At 37.0% G+C, this 20,596-nt stretch overlaps 1 protein-coding gene and 1 long non-coding RNA gene across 5 annotated transcripts in view; one reads left to right on the top strand and one right to left on the bottom strand.

The window, feature by feature from the left end:
- The window catches only part of SYT1 (synaptotagmin 1), a 537,233-nt gene that overhangs the window by 453,832 nt on the left and 62,805 nt on the right, over positions 1-20,596 (top strand). The gene's annotated exons all lie outside the window — the stretch shown is intronic.
- The window catches only part of LOC102997960 (uncharacterized), a 289,513-nt gene that overhangs the window by 252,608 nt on the left and 16,309 nt on the right, over positions 1-20,596 (bottom strand). The window contains exon 1 of one of the 3 annotated variants that reach the window (XR_009009738.1): positions 11,510-11,596. The exons of 1 other annotated variant lie outside the window; for it this stretch is intronic. This is a non-coding gene — a long non-coding RNA (uncharacterized LOC102997960). Of the gene's footprint in view, positions 1-4,366; positions 4,527-11,509; positions 11,597-20,596 lie in introns of those variants that run through there. One more of the 3 variants, XR_452230.2, reaches the window with a different exon arrangement.

Below are 20,596 nucleotides of genomic sequence, written 5' to 3'. Positions count from 1 at the left end.
TAAAGAGGAATGTCAAGACTCTAAATTCAGTTTAGGCTTTACATCACAAGTTAAACAAAATTCTGAAAGTTTTCCAACAAGTACATAACTGTTCCAAGAAGAAAAGACAAAACTTCTGAACCAGCAAAATGGAAGTGATAGTAAGCTTTTGAGTTTCTGTATTAGGGAGAAGTTCTAATTTTCAACTTTAATCTGAAAATTGTTTTCAAGTGTTAAGAAGTCATTAGCACATAGTTATAAAACACTTTACTAATTTAGAAAACCTTTTCTAAGTTGGTTTTCTCACGTGGTCCTCAAGATAGACCTGTAAGGTAGTTTCTGAAGGTGATATTCTCAGAAAATTGAAGCTTAGAGACACTAGATAATATACGTAAATCATCTTGCTCCACGTCTGTCACATACATGGCATTGAATACTGGCCATTGCTTTTGTCGTTACTGACATTCAACGTCACCTAATTTGTAGATGGTAGAGCTGGGACTGAAGTCCAGGTCCTACAATTCCCCAACATAGAACATCTCAAAGACTGCTCCCTTTCCCTCTTCCCCTGAAGCTAGGACAGAATTCTTTTGAAATGTTTCTAAATGTTTGTACTGCTAGGAACCATGGCAAGTAAATCAAGGTAAAAATCTGCAGCCCTGCCCCCTTGATATGGTTTGTGTTCACCTATATTGTGAAGAGAACATCAAAAGTATGACAATCATTGGCAGCAAGAGAATGCTGGGAAAACATAGGAAGGACTAAAATGATATGCCCCTATTCCAGCAGTCTGCTGGAGGTCAAGGACCTGGAGAGGTAACTACGAGGTAGGATCAGGTCAAAGACATCCTGAGGGCTGGTTGGAGAGAGCGTGGTGGAAACTGTTCTCTCTTTTTTGATTTACTTTATTTATTTATTGAAGTATAGTTGATTTACAATGTTGTGTTAATTTCTGCTGTGCAGGAAAGTGATTCCATTGTACATATATGTATACATTCTTTTTTATATTCTTTTCCATTATGGTTTATCTCAGGACATTGAATATAGTTCCCTGTGCTATACAGTAGGACCTTATTGTTTATCCATTCTATATATGATAGTCTAACCCCGAACTCCCACTCTGTCCCTCCCCCTTGGCAACCACAAGTCTGTTCTCTATGTCTGTGAGTCTGTTTCTGTTTCATAGATAGGTTCATTTGTACCATATTTTAGATTCCACATATAAGTGATATCATATGGTATTTGTCTTTCTCTTAGTTCACTCAGTATGACAATCTCTAGGTCCATCCATGTTGCTGCAAATGGCATTATTTCACTCTTTTGTATGGCTGAATAGTATTCCATCCTATATGTGTACCACACCTTCTTTATCCATTCATCTGTCAGTGGACATTTAGGTTTTTCCATGTCTTGGCTATTGTGAATAGAAACTGTTCTCTCTTACCATCTTTTCTCCCTTTCACTTTCCACACCAAGTCCCACCTCCAGTCCTCTTCCTGGCCGTCCCCAGACCTGTCTCATCACTATGGAATTTATACTGCGAAAAGCAAAGAGCAGGGGTAGAGAGGTCCCCCAAAGCATCTAAGTTCCAAAGGAAAGGGCGATGGATTTCACAAACAGCACCACCTACTTGAGGGAGATGATGGGAGAGGAAGAAAGGAGGCACACGGTGGTAAAGAAGTCACCACTGCTTTACAGCAAACTGCCAGTGTGTGGACAAGCCCCTGACACCTAACCCGGTATGATTGACCATGCTTCCCCAGCCCTGCTGGCCCCGCCCCCCCCCCCACACACGCACTCCTTTCCTTTCTTCAAGATGTAATTTTTTTTAAATTTGTTATGGGTTTGTCTTGTCATTTCTACTGTCCTAGAAATAGAATTTGGAAAATAGAGCCAATTTAAATTTTGGAAGTTATCTAGGAAAGGGCAACTCACCCAACCTTGGGGAATCACTAGATTCCACATAGAAACCATGAATGAGCACAGGCCTATCGTTCTTTCAAGCACCAGACATCAAGATGTGATATTCTACCTACGTCAGAATCATCCAAGGTACATGTTAAAATTTAAGATTTCACGGACCACCTCAGACCAAACTATAACTGAATATCTACGGCTGGGAACCTGGAAATTGCATTTTAAACATTCCCCCATGTTATTCTTATGCATCTTAATAGGAAACTATATAGGGAATGTATAGAGTTAGCTGAAGCTAGGGTGGGAATCATATTGCAATGTATTTGTTTGAAATCAACGCATTGAACAACTTGCACTTACAATGTTTGTCAATTTATGTCACAATTCTTTTTTTAAAAAAAGAAAAAGTAAACTATGCTTTAGAGGCTTAAATTCTACATCATAATTTTTTAGCTGAGGTCCAGGTCAGCCCAACTCCAAGTTATAATTTTTATCAGTGATATAGAATACATCCTTTGCTTCATCCACTGGAATTTCCTTAAGAAGTCCTTTTTTTTTTTTTTTAAATCAGTTCAGTATCCTCTTCCCTGAGAAATACCTTGCCCACATATCTAAATTACTGTCTTTTCTTCTTCAGTTTTTTCCAACCAAAAACAAAAGCAATAGGCAGTTCCTTTATACATTCATGATCACCACTCTTAACTGTCCTTCCATTGGTGTTGAAAGCATGACAAAGAAAACCACTCCAAATTCAATTGATTTGGACTGAAAGACACTAGTCTGGGAGCTGGGCCAACAAATCAAGTGGCAAAAACTTATTGAGCCAATTAGATAGGGATATGCAAATTAATTGGCCATGATATCAGGGTCAAGCAATAACATGCAAATAAACTGGCATCTTATTGAGCTAACGAGATAGGAGTATGCATAATAAGTTGGCCATGATGTCAGAAGGCTTCATCCTAATTTTAGGCTTGAATGTTATAATATAAAATTCTGTGACACTTCAAAAGGCTTAATTATAATATTGATAAAATAGTCTGAATCCCTAAGATGTGAACAAGTTGATCTGAAAAAGAAATGACAAGTCTTTAAACTGGATCATCCTACAATGTGAGATCCAGCCACAATTACCACAGAATAGAGAGAGATGCTACACCTGAAGGAATAAGTGGTTTGGATGAAATGAGAAGAGGAGATGTGGGATGTGGGGTAGATTTGATATCAGAAAAAATGAATGATTAGCTGAAACGCATTAGTTCAGAACAGCACAAAAACTCCTAAATAAGTCCTTTAGCCGGCAGGTACATATCAAATCATACAACAAACATTTGAATACCCACTCAGTGCCAGGCACTATGCCAGTCCTTGACTAAACAAGTAAAAATAACAGCAGACCCTCACGTAGCACAATGTGAGCCAGACATCCTCCTAAACGCTTTACGTGTGCTAAGTGATTTAACCCCCACTTACAACCCTATGAGGTAGATACTATTTTTAATGCTATTTTATTGGTAGAAGTAAAGCACAGAGAGGTAAGTAACTTTCCCAAGGTCACAGAATCAGTATTTGGCAGATTTAGGATGTCAAGCCAAGCAGTCTTCCGACTCCATGAATAAAACTTGACTCCTCAGGCATTATCCTTCCTCACCAGGTTCAACCTGGATGACAGATGGCTAACTACCTGTTATAGTTTGAGAGATGGCCAAAAATGCTACCTGATTCCAAAATTCCTTCATGCCCAAACTGAAATTAGACCATGGAAGCCACTAATATAAATTCACTGGTTGATTGTTCAATTAGGTTTTGGTTACTTAGATGGCAAAGACAGGATCAATGAGTTCATAAGATCAGACATCAAATAGTAATAGATTTCCAGGCTGAAAGGACCATGTCAGTTTCAGTGTACAGACTGGTATGTTATTTTAGTGACTGATTCTTTATGCACAAAAGAGGACAAAATACAAAACAGTGTAGTTTCAGCTTATTAGTGGTAGAGACGTAGGGATGTTGCTAGAACAATATGGAAGAAAGCCCAAGTCTAAAGGATTTGAGTGCCTATTAGGTGGTAGAAGAAGACTAAAGAAAAATTTTACCCACTACTCAATATCAAGGGCTGATTCTGGACAACAGTGTGTATGATATGATTGGGATGGGGGGGAGATATGATTTAATAGTACAAAAGCTTACTGCCCCTATAAAGTGCTATGGGACTCTGTGGGCCGATATTACATGTTTAAATAATAAGACTGAAGAAACTTGAATTGCAACAGACAACTACCAGGAAAATAGAGCTCAGCTGGACAATGTTAATGAGATCCACATATGGAGAAGTGCAAATAGTTCCAAAGAAATCTGAATTTTTACTAGTCACCTTGAAACTCCAATTTTGAAGGTAACATCCACATTTCCAGCCACTGAAATTCCAAGCTCAGTGAATCAATCCAAAAGAAAAAGAAAAAAAACAAACCTTGCTAGGCTGAGTAATCCAAAGTGTGATAGATGAGCTTCAGTGTAGTCAAGCTTAGAAGTAATATATTGAAAGGAAAAAAAAAAAAGTTAGAGTATAAAATAATAGGGTCTATTATAAGCCAAGAAAAGTCACGTAGAGCCATCCATTGAAGACATTTATCAAGTGTGCCACTACAACCAAAGAGGCTTGGTGTTGTTGTGGAAGATTTTATAAATACGAGAGGGAAAAAATGCCCTGCCTTTGTCCCAGACTAAAGCTCATTCACGCGTGGAGTGCCTGCGGTTACAGTCTGACCTTAGGAAAGAGAGCGGGGTTAAAGGACCAGCTGCCAGACAGGCGGCTAGCGCAGGGATGAAGAGGCTGTGTGTGAGAACAGGCTAAGAAGATTGCGACTTTGTAGTCTGGCAAAGGAAAGCTGAGCAGAGATATGATTAAAGTCTGAAAATCATGAAAGGTAGAGCCAGAGTAAGACCTACCTGTTTATCACGTCCCACAATGCTACAATTAGGAAGTGACTTTGATGCTTGAAAGAGAATAGATAAAAGGGAGGGCCATTGAGAATCATCTCAAAGGCACCTTTCTGCTCAAATTGTTCATCACATTTTCTCTGCTACTTTACAGTTCGGTAGTAAAACTTGTTGTTCTAGGAGATGGAATGGGTTAAGATCAATGTATGGGTCTGTTTTGAGTTATAGGCTTGAAAGGGGACATCTCTAAACCTTTATTGTATGTTGTCTTGTAGGACCCCCAGGTGCCTTTCCATGAGTAACCATCAGAAACAGACCCCACAGCTGCAAAGCTCACTAGCTGTTCAACCCAGAAGGGCTATATTTGCATCCTTGAGTTTCCATTCTATCCTCTGCTCTCCATTCAGTATGTAAGAAAGGAATAGGGAAGGTCAGATTTAATAGGTAATTGCACCGGCAGGATTAAAGCCCCAAAATACTTTTGTTTTTAAAACTGTATTTGGTGGGCTTTAAGAGATTTTATTATCTCTATTATATGTATTTGATAATGTTTTAAAATAAAACTATTAAAAATATATCACATTTGTGTCAACATTATAAATTAACTATACTTAAACTTTCAGAAGTTAAAAAAATATTGCAAATATCTTTGCCATTTTTCACTTCCTTTTATGAGACTGCCAGTTTCCCATTCAGCCTGGAACAGTTAGGTAACAAAAAGGGGAAATACTATTGAGTCTGAAACACCACAACAATGCTCAGAGAAATAGAAACATCAAAAACAATCTTTTTAAAAAAAAATTACACTTTATTATAGTCACCTCCACTTTCAAAAGGATATACTGTTTGTATTTGGTCCCTTAATCCCTTATTCCTAATTTGTTATAAATTTAATCATTCTTTTTCCTTCCTTTTTATAGCCTTGCCACTTGCTTGTACCAAGAGCTACTTTGAGAGCAGAGATGGTGTCTACATATGTTTGCCTTGTCAGAGGCCCTGGAACATATGTGAGGGGGCATACTTCAGCTTCCCTGCCTAAACAACCAGTTACAGATTTTAAGATTCTGCCAATCTAACTGGTTATTTCTCCTTCACCTTCCAACTGATCTGACTTAATTTCTTCCATTTAATGAAATCCTTTCGGCATCATAGAGTAGTAATTGTATAATAGAAACAGCAACTAAGAAATAAGATCAGAAACATAACATGTAGTTATTGAAATTGATTTCAGCTGTCATTTTCAGATTTCTTTTTTCCTTTATTCCCCCACTCCCTTAGTAGTTTTTAAAAAAAAAAAAAAAAAAAAGGGAAACAGATTATCTCCAGGAAATAAAGGAAAAGAGTAACCCAGAAATGCACGCGTTACTATAGTTATTCCTCAGTGAGGGTCATAAAGACATTTTCCAGTGAAGAAGTAAAGACAAAAACCGTCCCCTAGTCACAACTTTAGCCCAGCATGAACAGATAAGGCCATGACTCAGCATCTTACTTGTTCATTGCTTTATAGACTAACTCCTTATAAAAGTCAAGAGACCATAGCAGCTCGTTGCCTTTTCCAATTCGTAAGGGCCTAATTTTTGCTACATATCATTCTCAATGCTCCCAGGAAAACTAGGAGGTTTTCTATAACTTTTTTCTTCTACACACACACAAAAAAAGATTTTAAGTGTTTCCTTAGGAAATTAACTTTGTAACTTGAAAATATGAGATCAGCACATTATTTGATCTCCTTGGGAAAGCTCAAACTGCTTTTGCTCAAAACTAAAGCAACATGGTGACTGACTTAACTTCTAGACTTCAAACTACTGATTTCAACCAACAATACGACAGTGTGATTAACTGTCCCATGTGAACCAAAAAGAGCTGAATGCATTTAGTGATAGCACACTTGCAGAGCTCATACGCGTACATATGGAACTGTGAGATGTCACAGTTATCTACAGTTGTTACAGCTGCCATTTGTTTATAGTATTATAGACTTTCATATCCTAATTAAGGAAACAAATGCTTTCACACATAGCACTGTTAAACTATTTCCCTCAATTTTTAGTTTTCAAATTATAGAGAAGCTTAATAAAATTAAAATAACCTGTAACCCCACCACTGATTTCAAATGGAAGGTAGAAAATTAAGCCCCCAAACTACTCCCTCTAATCCCTTTCCATGCAGATAGTTCAGTGTCTCAAGGAAACAATTTGAAACTTCACATCAAGATTTTTTGATTTATATAAATTATATACGCACATATAATATATGCATTTTATAAAAATGAGATCATAAAAAATATATTATGTTAATATTTTTTCACCTAGCAATATATAATAGAATCCTTCTAGGACAGTATGTATAGATGTGACATTACTTCTACTAGTTGTATGACATCTCTTTGTTTGGATGTACCATAACATATTTAGTAATTCCCTTATAAATATAACTGTGAGGAAAACTATTTAACTTCAAAGGACTTGAAGCAAGACCTAAATAGAATAATGTGCTCCTGGGTAGTACTATACTATAGTAAAGATGTCAGTTCCTTCCAAATTAATATTAAAGTGCCATTAACAGATTGGAAGAAACCAAAGGCATTAATATCCCTATAATACATAGAGTTTCTACAGATCAATAAGAGAAAGAAACACAATGGGGGAAATTTCCCATTTTTTTTTTTTTTTTAATGTTTCTAAATTTTTCTCACTGCTTCTTATCCTGGCTCCTGTTGCTAAAAGGTAAAATATTACGTTTATACAGTCTCATCATGCCCTCTAACTAGGAAAGGATTTTAAAGTAAGATGCAATTACCTTAAGTTCAAAACCTAAAACTGTTGCTTAAAAAGACAACCTTGACTGATTGCAAAGAATACAAAAAAAAAAAAATCAGGTCATTAGCGTGTAGATTTTCAGATTTTCATCAGCTATATTTGCAGGCGTTTGAATCCTTTAACACACTCAGTCCAGCAGCATTGTTTTGATAGCAAGTTGGAGATATCTGCGACAGTCACTATAGTCAAAGTAAAAATATATACCTTTACAAAGTCAAAACCAATATTTTTAAGAAAATTTCTCAAGTTCTAGATTTTACAAAACTACTTAAACATGTGAAAGCTACTTATACTGAAAGTTGCCAATTCAAGGTGTAGAAAATACTCTTGAGTTTTATAGTACCTTCTTTACATGCAGTGAAAACATTATAAATGAAAGCAGCCTAAAGAGCTGTATTATATTATAGGGAAGTTTCAGTTTACTTTAATTAGATACCTATTTTAATCTTAACTGGAAGGCGTGCTCATGTTTTATATAAGAATTTCACTGAAAAATTTTTAAGAAGAGTTTTGTGGCAGAGAAATTTTTTTTTTGTGGCAGAGATTTTAAAAGAGGCAGTGAATGCTTATGAATTATGCAAGTCTGAACTTTCATTTTAATAACTTCATTAAAATATAAAACCCTTAAAAGCCTCCCAATAGGAATTTAACTTTATAGAAAGGCTTTATATGTGCCCTGACCTTGCCAAAAGGCATGCCTTAGGCATGATTTAACAGTTATTACAGGGCAAAGCCTAATAATAAAGACCCATCTGAAAATACCAGCATTTGTCCTTGCCTCCTCGGCCTCCAGTGGAGTTGCAACTCAGCCGTAAACGGACCGTCTCCTGAGAGACAGCAGGATGCAGTGGGAAAGCAACAGTAACCGCATTGGAAAATTTGGATCTGAAGCCTTTTAACCTTTCTGATCCTGTCTTCTTGTTTATACAATTGGGGTATTAATAACAGCAAGGTTGTCACGTAAGCAAATGAAGTAATGTCAGGTGGAAACTCTGAGTTGACAGCACCATGTAAGTGTTGGTTATTTTTAAGCCAAAGACAGTTCTTGGTTGACTATTTTTCTCACCATATCCTGGTTCCTAGAAAATATAGTCCTGTATGGCTCATATTGTGTATGTTTAAAGAATGCACCCCCATTATTTGGATGGCAGTCACCTGCTAGGACTCACCTACTCTAGGAGAACATCCCAAGGCTAACAATTCCTGCTCCCCTCTTCCATTAATTCTTGGCCACAAGACCTTGTATATTTTATAAGAAATAAGACCAGTAGTGTATTTCTCAAGGATATATTTCTACCATTTTCAACTCTAAGTTATATGAATTTTCTAAGATACCAGAGTTCTCTCTCAAGTGGTTCTTTATGATCACAGGCCCAAGATTGGGCTAATAAATAGGAATACAGAATAGAACCTCTCTCATCCTAATTATCAAGTTCATGCCTGGAAGCTGGATAAACTCTCTCTAAAATGAAAACACCATAAGATGGAACCTGGTGTTGCTTTGTTAATTTGACTAGAAGGGGCAGGGCCTGGTCCCAGAGCAACTCTGGGGGAAGAAATGTGAAAAACTGTTGTGCCCTACAGCAGAGATGAACCCTCTATGTCACTTTGATTTGTTATTTAACTAATCGCTAATTTTGCCCACATCAGTAATGTTGAACTGTGTCTCTCTCAAACTAGCCACGCTGACCCAAGTTTAAACCAATTGCTTAGGAAGCATTTTCTGTGAAGCTAAGAACCTGAAGACTATCTATATTCCAGGGATAAGTGTCAGAGCTTCACAGGATGCTAAGGCAGATATAAACACGCGATTAGGAGGTATATTCCAGCTTGATCCTCACATTTAAAAAACTCTTTAAACATATTGCGATCAAGGCTGCTTTTATTTTTTAAAATCAAGATATCTTTAGTATTCCTGGAGTAATATTCACAAGAGAAGTATTACGTAAGTTTAGCCCAAAGTTAAAGATGCTATCCTCAAACCAAATTAGATATACAGATTTTCATGTGTAAATAGATACATCTTTTAAATTAGCATACCCACATAATTATAGCATATAGATTTTGATTCTTATAATTGCCACTTGAAATTTTTTTTAATCTAAACTATTCTAGCCATCTTTAATGCTGTAAGAGGACTTGGTTTTTAAAGCTACTAGAACTTAACATTTGCTTGCAAGCAAGATGCAGGAATGGGATTTTTTTTTTCATCTTGGGTGGGTTGATGGGCACAACGATTTTTATTTCTGTGTGACTGCTGCTGGTGTGGATGGGTCTTGCCATGGCCTCCCTAGCTTTTCCATTTGATCTGAAATGTAAAAACAGCAGTGAAATCGTCTTACCAACCGAGATCATTCATTTCAAAGATGAGACTCTGGCAACAGAGCTTCTATACACTGAGAAGTCTGGAATATTGCATTCGTTTCTGGAAACACACTTAAGAGGAGAGACTTTAACTCTGAAGCGAATCCAGAGGGAAATCAGGGTCATGCAGAGGGTAGATCCAGTCTCAGTTGAAGAACTGTTCAAGGAATTGGAGATGCTAACGCTACAAAAGAACAGACTTAGAGAGGACATGATGGTAACTGCCTGCAAATACGTGGGGAAAGAATTGAACTTACTCTCAACTCTAAGGAGCTGAACTGGGAACAGCGGGTATAAGCAGTGGCGATCCTTACTTGGTTCTTTCAATTTCAGCACCTAAGCAAAGGCTAGAGGCGAGCTTAGCAGAAACACTGGGTGGAAAATTGTGCTCTACTCACCGCTGTAGGTTAGGGGGTCAACCTGTTAAGTGCCTCCAATCTCCTAAGACTGTCTCATTTTAGGTGAGAACTAAAGCTCTAAGTGATCATGCTCAGCCTGAAGCTAGTATTAGCACATGGAAGAGCATATCTATTAAAGACAGATTTATCCCCACCAAGTAGGGATAAAAATTGAGGATGAAAGACTATTGCTGATAATGACAACGACAACGACAATACTATAATCTAGTAGTGTTTCATCCTAATCCCATGAAGTCAAGATTATCCCCATATGCAAATGAGGAAACGAAGCCTTGGAAAAATTAAGAGACTTGCTCAAGGTCACAGAGTGAATGAATGGCAGGTCCCAGCTCCTCACTCCAGCTGGGTCTGTTACCTAAGCCCGTCTGATTACCCACTACATTCCACTGTCTAGACGATGCACACTGTAATTTCAATTGGCCATAATCCCCAAACCGTAGAAACCTCAACCGTAGAAGATAATAAATGCTTTTGAGCTGCAAAATGATAGTTGACTCACAATTAATACCCTCTATAGATTACCGTGACAAAGTAACGATATCCAACTGTGCCTGCAAATGCCAACACATGCAAATGCCTGCGACTTCACAGATAAACAGCAAATGCCCTAATGAGTAAAAAATAACCGCTCTTTATTTTTTTCTGTGTGCTTATTTCTGCTGGAAAATAATGTCCAGAAGGAATTTATGTTCTTTCCAACAACTAAAAAGAAAAGAGAGAGGGAAGGGGGCGAGGGGCGGGGAGACTAGTGTTTACAAGTTTACATAATACACAAAAAGAGCAGCCATGAAACAGTGAGCTGCGGCTTCCCAGTGGGAAGACAATCACATGCAACCAGTGAGTTCCTGGGCAGTTTTAGTTTCCTTTAATCATTTCCGAAGTCGTGCCTCAAGAGGTGTAAGCTAAAAAGCTTCCTAACATCTTGCCTTTCTTTTTTCCTCCTTCTTTTTTCAGTTTGGCACAAAGTAGCAAGAAAAACAAAACAAACGAACCTGGGTAGAAGCAATTTAAGTATTTGCTTTCCCGGGAAAATTCCTCCGTTATTTTAGTCCCATCATCATTCATCTTTACCTTCGTACTGTCCACGTATTTCACTGGATCACAGGCTTGTCTTTCTTCGATCGTGTCCTATAAATGCCTTTCCTCGTTCATGAGACTGAGTTCTTTAATCGTCAGGGTTGCCAGGCACCCTATTTATTCCTTTTTCTGTGTTTCCAAGGCACACTGGAGTTACCCCTTCCCGTGATTTATCACATGCTGTAGGTGTCTCTGGCTCTTTCTGAGTTCCTTTTGCCAGAGACCTGACTTAATTCATTTTTGCATGGCCGTCATCTAGCACTGCCTAAAGTAGGGCCCCATAAGGGTTGAAATAAAATGAAAATACAAATATTTCATTTTATCCCATGTTGGGCTTAAAGTATGAACCGAATTGAAATGAATCCAATCAAAAGTTAAGTTGAACTGAATTGAATACATTGACATTATGTCACAATAAAATTATCCAGATTACACTTACACTTATAGACAAATTGATTAGCACAGCCCAACTACGATGTTGTGTGATTCTAATGACTGATACTCCTAGCATTACCTATTATGTTACCATAGAAAGGGCAATACATTTAGGCATAATATTATAGTTATTTCTTTCAACTGAGGCCATAATGGCAGACACAGTCTAAATCACTGTGTATTTAAAGAGTGGCTAGGAAATGTAGAACAAACCTCTGGAAGGTTGACAGTATATCTGAAAAAGCAAACGATGTATAAAGTAACATGAACTAACATTACACTATTGATTATACAGGAGGATTCCTCAAAACAAGTAGATTTTAAATTTCATTTCCCAGGCTAAGTCAACTTCTTGGTCCAAGATGTGCTGTCATCCCAGAGGGAGAGGAAGTCCAATCACCATCAGGTCATCACCTCGCTCCTCTCTTCTCATCGACTGGTTTTTAAAGCCAGAGATAATCAGCAAGTCAATCACCATCTGGGTTAAGCCCTACATTGGGTGCTCGAGATTCAGTCAATAAGATGGACATAGTCTGTCCTGCTATGGAGACTACAGTCTCAAAAAAGACCAAACAAAGTATAAAAATAATTTAAAACCCTATGTATTAGAAACAAAATCAACAGGATATGAAATTAAAGGTTTCCCTCAACCGATGGATATAGACTCTGATTTAGGAGTTATAGGCAATTCTTCTCAAAAATTCTCTCTTTCCAAAAGAGTTATTTACAAGACAGATAAACATTTTGTGAAAATCAAAGTGAGGACAGGGCTGAGGGGGAGCTACCCCTTCTTTACAATCATTGTTTAAGCAGCATACGGTTGTCTAATGATGAAATAAGTGAACATCAGTTTGAAGATCTCTAGTCAGTAAAGTTTTTGGAGCACCTTCTTCCTCACATGTTTATTGTAGGTTTATAAATTTTGTACATTTAATGTTGTAATAATATAAAATGGACATCATAAACTTTAAAAGTAAAAAAAGTAAAGCCTATGGTAAAAATAAAATACACATTTTACATTTATGAATGACAAAAATGTTATTCTCCCTTCCAATGTTACTAATATAACTACTGTGTTAGTAAATATGCGTCATTGAAAATAAAGTTTTAACCCTGTGACATAGCAACTCACAAGTTTAGTTCACTTAGTTCTAAAAAGAAGTGTCATTAAAAAAAAATACCTCACAAAGGCACAATATTTACTGTAAATTGAGATTCACAGTAAATATAAATCAGTAGATCACACTGACTGAAGTTTTTGATGTTTTTAAAAAGATTTTCAGTCACTTCTCTAACCTGAAATAGATCATTTTTACTTCGAATCATGTCTGACACTGAGCTCACTCGAGAAACAGTCAGTTCTGTCACATTCTTATTTTTCACTTGTGTGAAATACATTTGCATTATCAGGTTTTTAAGCCACCATTGTTTTTCAGGAATCACTTTAAGCAACATGCTCATTTCGTGAGGATTAGTTTGGTTAAAACTAAATATAATCCAGAAATACATATCACTTAGTTCACGTAAACTGCAGTACATAGCAAAACACAAAAAGCAAACAAGTGAGGGTCCCTCAGGCAGTGGTGCTGTCGTGGCCCCTCAGCAACCCTTGAACATTGCCTGTGAATGATGCCCAAACAAGGACACCACATTGTTCTGTACCTCAGACCGTAGCAACTCTCTAATCTGGTCTTATTTTTAGAAGAAAAAATAAAGCAGAAATTCTAATATTTTCTTCCCCATGGAGAATATTTAACTCCACACTGAAGACCACAGAAGACTCAAGGCTTCTAGTTAATACACCAAAAATCTGCCAATCATACTACATTTTCTTTTCCTTTCTTTTCTCTTACCACAGACAGAAAGATATTGTATCATGTTGCTTCAATTTTCCTTCCTTAAAAAAAAAAAAAAAAATCAATTATTTATTAACCCAGAAGCACAATGCATTGTAATTTATCAACTAGCGAATGAGATAAGTGTTTTAGTCTTTGCAGTCCACCTGGTTTCTTGGAACTATTCAATTCTACCCCTGTAACACGAAAACAGCCATAGACAATGTGAAGAAGAGATGTGACGGTGTTCTAATAAAACTTTATATAGGGACACTGACATTTGAATTTCATATAATTTCACATCTCATGGAATATTATTCTTCTTTCCATTTTTTTTTTCCAACTTTTAAAAACGGAAAAACCTCTTTAGTTCATGCCCACAAAAAAACATGCAGCAGGCAGACTTGGTCCATAGGCAATAATTTGAAGAGCCCCGAGGCCAGAGGAAGGGTAGGTAACCCCTACTGGGGTGTCATGGAGGCTTCCTGGAGAAAGAACTGTGTGAGGGGTTATGCAGCTAAGGAGGACAGGCCCAAAGCACAGTGTGAGCAAAGGCAAGTCATGTGAAACTAATGGGCAAGTGCAATGAAATTGCTGCAGCAGAGAAGAGTGAGAAATGAAGTTGGACAGAGAGGCAGGGCAGGATCGAGGGAATCGAATTTTATGCTCTGGGGGTGTTAGGGTGACACTGAGGGATCTAAGCAGGGAGTTTATGTTGGAATGATCAGCAGTGGGGAATTCTAGAATGTCAGTTCTAGCTCTGGCTGTGCAGTCAGTCTGACTTGGGCTAGGATCCCCATTCTGCCACTGACCACACATACAACTTCAAACTAGCTTCTTATCCCTCTAACTCTGAATCCCTTCATCCGAAAACCAAAGATGCTCTCTAGGTCCATCCATGTTGCTGCAAATGGCATCATTTCATTCTTTTTTATGGCTGAGTAATATTCCATTGTACTATATATGTACTACATCTTTATCCATTCATCTGTAGATGGACATTTAGGTTGTTTCCATGTCTTGGCTACTGTAAATAGTACTGCTGTGAACATTGGGGTGCATATATCATTTCAAATTAGAGTTTTGTCCAGATATATGCCCAGGAGTGGGATTGCTGGATCATATGGCAACTATTTTTAGTTTAAGGAACCTCCATACTGTTCTCCACAGTGGCTGCACCAATTTACATTCCCACCAACAGTGTAGGATGGTTCCCTTTTCTCCACACCCTCTCCAGCATTTATTATTTGTAGACTTTTTAATGATGGCCATTCTGACCTGTATGGTTACCAAATGGGAAAGGCAGGAGGAGGGACAAATTAGGGGTTTAGGATTAGCAGATACAAGCTACTATATATAAAATAAACAACAAGGTCCTACTGTATAGCACAGGGGACTATATTGTCTTGTAATAAACTATAATGGAAAAGAAGAAAGAAAACTAAAGATAATCCCTCCCCTAGCATTTGCTGTTCTCTGTTATTTGCTTCTCTTGTTGCACATGCTTTCACAACTGATAATATGAGTCACTGCTAACTGGTTGTTGGACTGATGCCCCTCTAGCTTTCAGGAACACGTCATTACCAATGTACACCAAGTGCCTAGCATTGTGTCTCACAGCAGGTACACAAAAGTAGTTAAGGAATAAATGAAACAAGTCAAAGCCAATATTCTCCCACCTTGTCATTCTATCATTGTCCATACATGCTTCTTGTTTTGCAAGGACAAATATGTTGTAACATTTATTTAAAACTTGGAACAAAGGCATTGAGAGAAAAATGATTAATCATCCTCTATACAACTATCTTATCCATAATAAGTTTGTTTTTCTGAGAGAGTTCTAATTACATTACATTTTGGTACATGGCTTTCCCCCCCACCCTCTTCCACTGAGATGCCTTTCCTTCAAGAAATTTTCTTAAACAGGCAATTTTCTAGTTTATATTGCACTAAACTTGAAGTGAAGTAGTATCTTTCCAAAGCACAATGCAGCAGGCTAACTTTTTAATTTAAACTCAGAAATAAGGTGACAAGTGGCCCATTTCATGAATGATCCAAATGATGTCTCCTTCCTCCTGTAAATTGCCAAAAGTCCTTCATATTTCACTATCTGATACCATAACACATAATAAACTGTATATATATGATTTATCTAGTCACAAGATTTTTAGGCCTCTTGCTCCAGAGCAAACCAGAAAGCAACAAAAATCTATGTTGATGTTTTGCTCAAATTGTTTCTTATTCAAGTTCATTCATTCAATGAATGTCTACTGAGCACCTACTATGTGCCGTGCACTGTTAAATCTTTCCTTTTAGGGATATTTGTGGAACATGTTTGACATTTTTACTTTCTAAAGAGCTTAATTCTTCACCACTTTATTTTTCCTATTATGTGTATGGGTAATAATGGCCTAATTAGAAAAAAGTCTAACAATTTCTAGGGATAGGATAAAATATAAAAAACTCATAGGACTGTTTAAGCCTGTGTATAAGCCTATGTATAAAATCTGTATAAATACAGATTTTAAGAAGCATGATCTTCAGTTTCTGTCATCCTTCTATTTTCCAAGTAATCATAACTGCATCTTGAAATCTAACCTCATTTACATATGATGGTGTTACTGCTTTTTTTTCAAGAGCAAATGCCTTTATTAGATTAAATGAAATATACTTAATGTTCTAAGTCATATACTTCTGCAACCAAAAGGTGTATGTCACACTTACATAGAGTGGAATATACATTTCAAAAATTCAAAAGCCTGTCATAAAGTGTTCACTCAAGACAAATTTTACTCCATAATCATACAAAATTAATCAATCAACCTTGAGTTTTAATATCTCAGTGTGACTTTAACAAAAATACTATTACACACATTTAGAATTGGTACACAAGGTATACAATTGTATGTTAAGCACTGTCTTGGCTTATATTTTAGCCAATAATAAAATGTAGTTTTTTTTTTTATATGACAGAGTTACTTTTGAAAATTCACGTTGGCCCTATCACCATTATTATATAAACAACTTAGTTCCCTTTCTCCCTTTTAGTTCTACAGTCCTTTAAGATTGATTATAAATTGAGAATATCCAGGATGCTAAAACGATATACAATTTACACAACATACCAAATCTGTTATTTAGAAAAACCTTGTCATTTTCTCAGGAGAGCTTATAATTACATTCCAACACCTATTTTGTCATCACTCCAGTCTTGACTAAAATTAAGCAGAAAATAGTGTATGTGAGAAAACAGTTAAATTCTATTTCTGAAAATGAGTTCTTTCCAAGAAAATTCTGTTCAAATGTGATGAGATCCCCAGGATTTTATAAATTTGCAGTTACTAACTTGTTAACCCAAATAAGTGGGGAGAGATATATTCATTCAGTGCCATAAATATATACTCTATGAATATATGTATATTATGTATATGTATTCCTATGATATATATATTTAGTCTGGATTTTATCCAAAATCCTAAGGATGACTTAACATTTTGGTGAAATATATACTATATAGACAAGATTTAAACACGAATATTCAACAAAAATAGCTGTTGAATCAATTGAGTAAATGTGGTTCAGTGTTTGTTGCCCCTTCTTCTTCCCGAATAGTTTTACTTGCTCATTGATTCAAAAAGTATAGCACACCTACTGTGTCGTAGTCAGTTCTGGAGGCTAAGGATACAGCAGTGAATAGAACAGTCAACCCTCCTTCATGAGACTGATATTCTAGAGGTCAAGAAAAACACTAAGCAAGATAAATGAGTAAACTACAAAGTGTATTAGATAATAAGTTTTTAGGAGAAAAATGGAGATGGAAATGTTTAAGAAAAGTAGTCAGATTCTGAATATATTTTGAAAGGATCTGAAGTCAAAACAAAAAGGAGTGCATGTTTGAAAACAGGGCTTGGGTCAAAATGTTTATTTTCAAAATGGGGGTGTGAATTGGGGAATCTGTTACCTTCTATATCCTTCCATGGAAATTTCCTCCTGAGAAAAGAAATGCATTTCATTCTAGTGTTCTTGTCATGTTTCTCATGATTTACATCCTCATTTTCAGTTCTGAGATTATGGTTTAGTAAATGGTCCTCAGACCCAATAAACTTATCAGCAGAGAATTTCTTTTAGCAAGTTAATCAAAATGCAGGCAAGACAATGGGATAGGCTTGAAATAACAAATCACTTGATTACTTAATTAGGTTAGCAAGACTGCCATGAAATGAAACCCTGTCATTTTTTAAAACCTCAGTTGAAAATATTCTGGGTAATGACATGTACATTTTCAAGGAATAAGGAAAATTGGCCCTTTTGAAGGTTACTAAAAGGTGCCAGCTGTGTACCTTTCCAAGGAGGCCTCAGAGAACTCTGAAAATACATAAGGGATTGGTTAATTATCTTAAAATCTCAAAGAGCAGTCTAAGCTACACAATAATATAGTAAAGCCACATAAAGCCTCCTGATGTTTTATGGAAAGTCCTAGTTAGCCCAAGCTTTTCGATTGGTGGAAATTTTTATTTCCAAGCTCAGTAGCAAACCCCTGGAAAGCTGTGATTTCAAATAAACCTCTCTGTTGTGTCTTTTGCCTCTTAATATAGTAATCATAGATAGGTTTGCATACTGAGTCATCATCTAGTGGAACTCTATCTTTGAAAAACATGTTTACTAAGAGAATACTAAAATTACCCAAAGGAAATATAACAATTAAAAAAAAATAGCTATTATTGAAGGTTTACTATCTTCCACTTGCTGTGCTTAATACTTTATATGCAGTATGGCATCTTATCACAACATACCTGAGACATGTATTATTTACCCTGAAAAGATGGCCTGAGGAAGATAAAATACCTTGCCAGGTTCACACCAGAGAGTGAGATGACTGAACCAGTAATCCAAACCCCGCCTTCTAACTCTACTTGGATGTTTCCTGACTTACAAATCTAAAACCCCTTTCTAGAAACAATATGACCTCTTTGGAAAACTTCTTTTCGAGTTGACCTATTTTACTTTAATTTTCATAGCAGATGGAATCTTTTAAACTAAGATTTTAACTCTAATCTTGGCTTTTCTTGTAACAATCCTTCAACTCCCCTGAAAATGGAGGACGTAACAGCACCTGTCATTTGGAGCTTTTGAGACAATATTAACAGCAGGAACTAATTAGCATACTCTGGAAATCAGATAGGGCTGGGAGTTCAGAGAGACTCTTTGGAAAGATACAATTTGAAATGTGTTCCCCCCGGACCATGTTTATTCACATGGCCCCCTTATTCAATCAGCCAATCAGGAAATATCTGTCACTCCTCTCTCTGCATCCAGTGTCAAAAGAGTACTTTCCCTAAAAGTGAAGAGGGCTTGTTTAGCAGAACTAGAAGCAGCCTCCCTTGCAATTTGCCAAGTGGAACTTTGCCAAAGCTTTCCCTCTCAACCCTATTATCTCCTAGAAACACCTACCTGTGCCTTTTGGCAAGACACCCAAATTTGAAACCCCAAATTTCCTGGACCTGCTTGAGCAATCCCATATTTAGGATCCCCATGTTAGAGGAGTGTAGTGTGTGTCCCAGAATGCTAAACCCACAAAAGAGGATTAGTAGCAGTGTGTAATACCATGTGGCCTGATTGAATAAGGTAGCAGGACCAGTACTCTGGGCTTACTGTGTGCTGGGCATATGCTCAACACTTGACAATCCTTACCCCATGATTCCTATGACAATTCTAAGAAATATACACTATCATTATCAACATTTTGCAGTCGAGATAACTATGGCTTAGAGACTTAAGTCAGCTAAAGCTCATGCCCTTAGCTAGTGCAGGATTTAATCGTTTTTATTTCTTTAAAAATGGAAGATCAATGGCCTGTATTATACAATACCGTTATTCTGAATTCCCTGATTTCTACTTTAAAACACAACAGTGTCAATTTTTTTTTTAAAGGATTATAGGTGCTTTTCTTTTGCTCTCCCCAGAAGGAACCTATCCTTCCTTCAAAGGTAAAACTGTATACGTCATCTTTACAGTTGAGAAGTAGTTGAGACTGTCTCAAGTTGTCATCAGATCAGATATTCCTTATCAAAGCCCCTTGAAGAAGATAGAAGGACCAGCATGGTTATAAAGTGCAGCACAACAAAAGCCAAAGACCAGGTAACAGCACTGCATTGAAATGCAGCGGCATCTGTGTTTTCACTCCCTATCTTAACACACAGCATAGCAGGGGGTTCGAAGGATTTGAATTCTGAATTTCTGTTACAATAACATCTGCCAAGAACAAGCCCTGAATGTACTATTTGTCCCCATAGAGAAAAATGAGGAGCTTATCATGCAGGTCTTTGTCAAGATAATACCAACACCTGTTGTCAGGCTAAAGATTTAGATACTCCTGGATGAAATGCCAGGTCTGCTGTGTGCGTTCGAGGAAGCGTGGTTGAGCTACAAATTGTTTGGAAGCAAGCCGATTTTAAGTTGCCATGGCAAGAAGATGCAGACAATGAGAAGCCTTTACATGAATATTTTCTATGTCTTGTTATGATAGGAATGTCCAGCTGAGGGGCACTTTTTTGGTACTACCAGTGACATGAACAGATAAAATAATAAACACTAATTACAGAGTATTATAATGATTTCTGGGCTTCACCTCAGAGAGGCATAGATCTAGCTAGGTAATTACTTCTCTGACAGATAGGTTTTTCCATGAGATTTGAGGATGATGAGTCTAGTTTATTGACCGCTGATGAGACCACAGGGGAGGAAGGTCATGAGGCATGCTTATTAAGAACATTTTAGTCAACATGTTTTTCAATCAAGTTGTCAAGGTACC

This window comes from Balaenoptera acutorostrata, chromosome 11 (genome assembly GCF_949987535.1).
Source record: "Balaenoptera acutorostrata chromosome 11, mBalAcu1.1, whole genome shotgun sequence".
Classification (NCBI taxonomy): Eukaryota; Metazoa; Chordata; class Mammalia; order Artiodactyla; family Balaenopteridae; genus Balaenoptera; species Balaenoptera acutorostrata.
The sequence above is the reverse complement of the archived record's forward strand: the minus strand, read 5'-3'. Positions and strand labels throughout refer to the sequence as shown.